We start from the raw sequence: 6,455 nt of genomic DNA, 5'->3' as shown, positions 1-6,455 counted from the left end.
CAGCGGGCGTTTTGACAGTGGACTGACACCGTCGCCCATCGCTTAAACGTGCTCCCTGGGCTGCACAGTCCCTGCTAGGTACCTTCCCGCTGTTACACTTAAAAATAAGTCAGTTACTGTACCAGCAAAAACATGGGTTTATTCGAGAATTGCAATTTGGGACAGGTAAACTAGGCAGAACCGTAAGCACATCTGGAGAGCAAAGCAGAGAAAGCTCCTGACACAGGAAGGGCCAAAGGGCCGGGTTGGGCTGTTCTAAACAAAAAGTCCATTGGAGCAGACGGAGCCCACCATGCATCGTGGCTTCCCATTGGCTGAGGTATGACAGTATCTCCCTGGCCAGGCAAACGAAAGACAGAAACCGTCCTCGGCTTAGGCGTAAAGCAGCTGGAAGGGTTTGGCCCCGGTCTCTTCCTGCCCATGGGCGGCTGAGATTTACTTGGAGGGGTGGGCGTGAGGCTCCCACTGCAGGCCTCCCAAGACATGTCGGTGAGGCGTCCCTTTATTTTCACGCCACTTTTCTGCTCCCCTTTACAGAGAACTCCTCCAAAGAGGAAACCCACTCCACTCAGATTTTTCCCCCTTTCTTCCTAGCTGCCAAATCCAAGGAGGTAATTCCCAGTTCTTATCTTAGTGTACTCAGCAATAGTTACCGCACCTGATTATTGCCACCGTGTGGGGCTGGTTTTCCATTGTCCTGCACAATTCTGTTTTTACCTCTCTGAGTCCTCTGGGTTTTCCTTTGCTGCGTCTTGCTCTCCTTCCAGACCTTCCTGAGTGTTCAGGTGCCCTAGAGCTCAGTCCTTGGACTTCTCCTTTCAGTCACTCCCCCATCTAATCCCACGGATGGCGGTCAGAGTCTTTAAATTCCACCGCTAGTCCCACCCCTTCCTCTGAACTTCAACAGGTGTGTTCAACTACATTCTGTTCGTCTCGATCTAAATTTACAATAGGCTTCTTACAATTACCTTTACACAGAAGTTTTGATTTATCCTCACCCACCAAACAAATACAACACACACCTCTGCCAGTGTTCCCTATTTACTTAGGTCAAAGTCCTTGGAATCATCCTTGACTCTTCTCTTTGGCCCAATTGTCAAATAAAAATATTGACTCCAGACACTGCTAGTGTCTGCCATAGTCCAAGCCATAATCACTTTCACCTGTGCTATATAGAGCACCAGCACCCTGCCGATTTCCCTTCTTCTGCTCTGACCCTGTTCAGAAGTTGTCATTTCTCCATTCTACAGTTGCCCTTTTACACTCTGCAGCAGAGGCCCAGAGTGTTTAACTCCTTTGCCCATGAGGCCAGCTCGCTCCCAATGAAGTTCCACCAGAGGAAGAATGAGCAGAAAATCAGAAGGCAGAGGGAGGCAAGTAACTTTCTGCTTCTGGATTCAGGAGCATGGTAGTTGCTGCTCTAAGGTGGGAGTGGAGGTAGGATGATTCCTGACTGACAGCTCCTCCCTTGGTCAAGGTGGCTCCTACCTGGTAAGTAGAGGATGACAGTGACAGCACCTCCAAATGGCACAGGGGCTGGTGCAGCTCCCATGGGTTCCAGGGAGGCATGTTTTTAGCAGCATCCAATCTTTGATATCACCTTGTGCTTCCTTTTGACACCTATTAGTCTTAAATTCCCTCTGCCTGAAATGGTTTCTCTTTTCATGGCTGGGCAGTTACTGCTGGATACATCTGGCTACAGCTGTTTCTCCACCTCCCTATGACTGATCCTTTCAGAAGGTGCACTGACCTGCTCAAAACTTTCCAGTGATTTACTGTGACATTTAGAATAAAATCCCAAACTCACACCATGTTCTACAAGCTCTATATGTCCTGGCCTCCACCTTCCTCTCCAACCTCATTTTATGATTCTCCTGGTCAATGGTAGTGGTTTCATTACTGTTCACTGAAAAGTAAGCATATGCCCACCTCAGGGCTTTTGCACTGTTTTCTTTGTTGGAGTGCTTAGCTAATTTTCTTAACCTCTGCTTAAATATTACTGCCTTCGCTGACCGCTTGTCTTGCCAATGGATTTCAGCCCTGGGTAAGTTCACTATGGATTCAATGTAACCCAAGAAATGACAGTAAAACGATCTTGGGGTGCAAGGGTTATACCCAACTTTATTCCCATGGTGGCAGGTCAGTCACTAAAATCCCATTCACTCAGAGTGAGTCCGCATGCCACAAGCCGCTCTCTGCCTCTGGACCTCTCTACCTGCACAGACGCCCTCTGTCCTTGGCGCTACGACCACTCCAGCCTCTGCTCTGCTTTCGTGCAGCCTTGCAGCTGTGCCACCGTGTCGCCCAGAACACTGGGCACAGCTCTTTATATAGAGTCAGTAACGATGCATTGCCCACACGTGTGTAGTGAGCCAGCCAACCAGGGCCAGGTGAGAATCCTGGCCACAGGAACTTTCATTTTATCCACCACTGTGACTAAAATAGAAGGCTGTGCTACTCTGCCTGTCTTGCCAGTGGGTTTCAGCCCCAGGCAAGTTCACTATGGATTCAGTAAGACCAAGGAATAACAATGGAACATTCTTGGGGTAAAAGGGTTTATTACCCAGCTTGTTCTTCTGGTGATAGGTCAAGTGCTAAAATTATGTATGCATCCAGCAGTCTATAGGTCTGCAATCCTCATTCCTCTCTGCCTCTGCCCGGAGCACTGGCCAGAGCTCTTTATATGACTCAGTCAGTAATAGCTTATTGCCTTTGGGTGTGGAAGCAGTAGTCTAGCAGTAGGCCATTTACATCAACAAGTAGGTTCAGGTGAGGATCCTGGCCATAGGAACTTCAATCTTCCCCACACTGCCCCTTACCCTGTTTTAGTTTTTTATGTCTGTCTGCCCCACTGGAATGTCTTACAAAGTCAGGGCCTTTGTCTTACATATTCACAGTACATAGTATACAACCTGACCAATAATTGGTACTACGGTTATTTACTGAATGAATAAATGGTATGCTCTCAAATGGTTCATTCAAGTTTCAGTGTCTTGGCACTGTCTACTTTTGTGGTTTTTTCAACAGCTTTTAAATTTGAGGCTCATTTTAAGAGATTCTCGGTGAAGGCAAGAAATTGTATGACCATCAAACTCTTCTTCACCTGTACTTCTCCCTTGCCTTCTTTTTTTTTTGAGGGGGGATGGATAAAATGGGAGTTCCTGTGGGCAGGATTCTCACCTGGCCCTGGTTGACTAGCTCACTGCACACCTGTGGGCAATACATGGCTGTTGACTCTATATAAAGAGCTCCACCCTAGTGCTCTGGGAGCAACATGATGGCGGGGCTGCAAGGCTGCAGGAGAGCAGAGCAGAGCAGAGCACAGAGGATGGCTGTGTGGGATGGCTGTATGGAGAGAGGGGCCCAGAGGCAGAGACTGGCTTGCTGCATACAGACTCTGCATGAACGGGATTTTAGTGACTGACCTGCTACCTGGACGTAAGGTTGGGTATAACCCTTTCACCTCAAGAATGTTTTACTGTCATTTTCTTTGGTCACATTGAATCTATAGTGAACTTGCCCGGGGCTGAAACCAATTGGCAAGACGGGGGGGTGTTAGGAAGCCAGTCCACATAGAGAAACCATGGTTAAAGAGGAAGTCTCAGGTGAGTAGGCCTCTTCTTTACAGGGAAACATTGGAGCCTCCAACATATACCAACTCTATTATTAACTGAGGGCTGCCTGTGCATAGCAGGACAACAGTCTAATGTCAATATTTAAAACTGCAAGGCTATGTAAATAATGAACACAATTCCAGTGTGAAGCTAGAACAGGAATGAGTATCAGCTAAGGCTAGTTAATCTCTGAATAGCAAAGAACTGCTTCTCCTACTGAGGATAGGATGTGAGGAAATCTGACAAGAATCTACTGTGATGCTAAAGGCACAATCACCAAGAGTCTCTGACATTTTCTTCATTAGTTGGAGAAAATAACAGCATTTAATCAAGCATATTAAAACCCACATCCAAATACTTTAAGAGAATGTGGATAAAATCAGAGTTCCTGTGGCCAGGATTCTCACCTGGCTGTGGTTGACTAGCTCACTGCACACCTGTGGGCAATACATGGCTGTTGACTCTATAAAAAGAGCTCTGCCCAGTGCTCCAGGCATAACATGGTGGCAGGGCTACAAGGCTGCAGGAGAGGAGAGCAGAGGCTGGAGTGGTGGCAGCACCGAAGACAGAGACCCAGAGGATGGCTGTGCGGGATGACTGAGCAGAGAGGCCCGGAGGACGGCTGTATGGGACAACTGTGCAGAGAGGCCCAGAGGATGGCTGTGTGGGATGGCTGTGTGGATAGAGGGGCCCAGAGGATGGCTGTACAGACAGAGGAGCCCAGAGGCAGAGACTGGCTTGCTGCATGCAGATTCACTCTGAGTGAATGGGATTCTAGTGACTGCCCTGCCACCTGGAAATAAAGTTGGGTATAACCCTTTCACCTCAAGAACATTTTGCTGTCATTTGGTCACACTGAATCCAGAGCGAACTTGCCTGGGGCTGAAACCCATTGGCAAGACACAGAACAAGGTGATAAATTTATGGAACCAGAGAGGACTGGGAATTCTTTTTCCTCACTCCCATGTTGAAACATTCTCCCTTCCAGCTTCAAATAAGAGATATGCATTGATTTAAGCAGCTATGGGCCAATGAAATCACCACTGCAGGATATAGAACTATGAAGTGAGTGCTTACATGCTATTCCTTTCAGGAGACGTAGTAGACTGCGGTAAGTTTAGTATGCCTGTCCACCATTCTTTTCTTAACACCCCCACTTTTTTGTTAAAATTTCCTTACTGCGGGTGATCCAATCCATGTCCCCTCTTCAGCACAACGTCAGAGTTTGCATATGACCTATGCCTGTCTAGTCAGAGTATAACTTTCTAGCCACAGTGATGGATTCAGGAATGAGCAGGTAACCCAAGCTTGCCCATTCGGCCCTTCCTGGGACTTGGGTTAGAACTACCATGGAAGAGACATGCTTTTCCCCACAGGATCACGAGCTATGTGGATGGTGTGATTGAAAACAAAGCTAATACAGAGGAAAGCAGAGCTCAAAGACAGTGACTTGATAACATTATTTGTATCCAGTCAAGGCTTGAAGTGAAAATAATAACATTGTGAATAGTGAACAATGTGAAATGCGAGTAATTCCATAAGCCAGCAAATTTCCAAATGTTAGGGACCCAAAGTTTGAGCTGAATTTTTGCCACTTGCTACCAAAAGAGACTTGATTATTTCAGAGAGACTTGCCACATTTCATTTAATTCTGTTGTCCAGGTCCTCAGATTAATTCCACTATGGGGTAAATAGAGTTAAAAGATCTTAAAACTGTGAAAATATATGTAAGCAGTCAATATACTCCTTGCAGGGGAACATAAGTTATTAAACAAATCATTAACTTTCTAGGAAATAAAATTAGGCCAGAGGAAGAAAGAAGTCCTGGACTACACTCACAACTCAGTCCCCCAGAAGCTGAGAAAATTGAGAATCTGCTTCACCCTTGCCTCTAAGAAAGCTTCCCCTGCTGACTGAGGAGGTCAAACGTCCAAACCATGCATATAAGTTACTTTATTTTTGGTACTGAACATTATATTGGATATGACATAGAAAACGGTATATAAATTATAAGTGTATATAATAGAACCCACCTATGTATGTATTTGTGCAGGACAATCACAGGCATCTGTATCATGCCCCTACCCAGTCACTACTACAGAATTTCTGGGTGAAAGTAAATACGTTTAACACATTTAAATTTACTAGTCAAAGTCTAGTGGCCCCCTAGCCTCTCCAATGCTTGACAATGTCCATTTTAAACCATTCTTGTAGATGTATACTAGCATCTCATTGTGTTTTATAATTATTATTAAGTTATCATTGATGTAGACTCATGAAGGTTTCATGTGAAAAACATTGTGGTTACTACATTCACCCATATTATAGAGTCCCCCCCATAACCTATTGCAGTCACTGTCCATCAGTGTAGTAAGATGTCACAGAGTCACTACTTCTCTGTGGTACACTGTCTTCCCCATGATCCCCTCCCCACCTGCCCTCCTCCATCCCTCAACTTTGGTAACCACTAGCCCTTCTTGGAGTTTGTGAGTCTGCTGCTGTTTTGTTCCATCACTTTTGCTTTGTTATACTCCACACATGAGGGAAATCATTTGGTATTTGTCTTTCTTCGCCTGACTTACTTCACTGAGCATAATACCCTCTAGCTTGATCCATGCTGTTGCAAATGGATTTGTTTCTTTCTTATGGCTGAATAGTATTCCATTGTGTATATGTACAACATCTTCTTTATCCATTCATCTACTGATGGACACTTAGGTTGCTTCCATATCTAGACTATTGTAAATAGTGCTGCAATAAACAAAGGGATGCATATGTCTTTTTGAATCTGACAACTTGTATTCCTTGGGCAAATTCCTGGGACTGGAATCCCAAGGTCAA

Source organism: Manis pentadactyla, chromosome 4, assembly GCF_030020395.1.
Source record: "Manis pentadactyla isolate mManPen7 chromosome 4, mManPen7.hap1, whole genome shotgun sequence".
NCBI lineage: Eukaryota > Metazoa > Chordata > Mammalia > Pholidota > Manidae > Manis > Manis pentadactyla.
The sequence above is the reverse complement of the archived record's forward strand: the minus strand, read 5'-3'. Positions refer to the sequence as shown.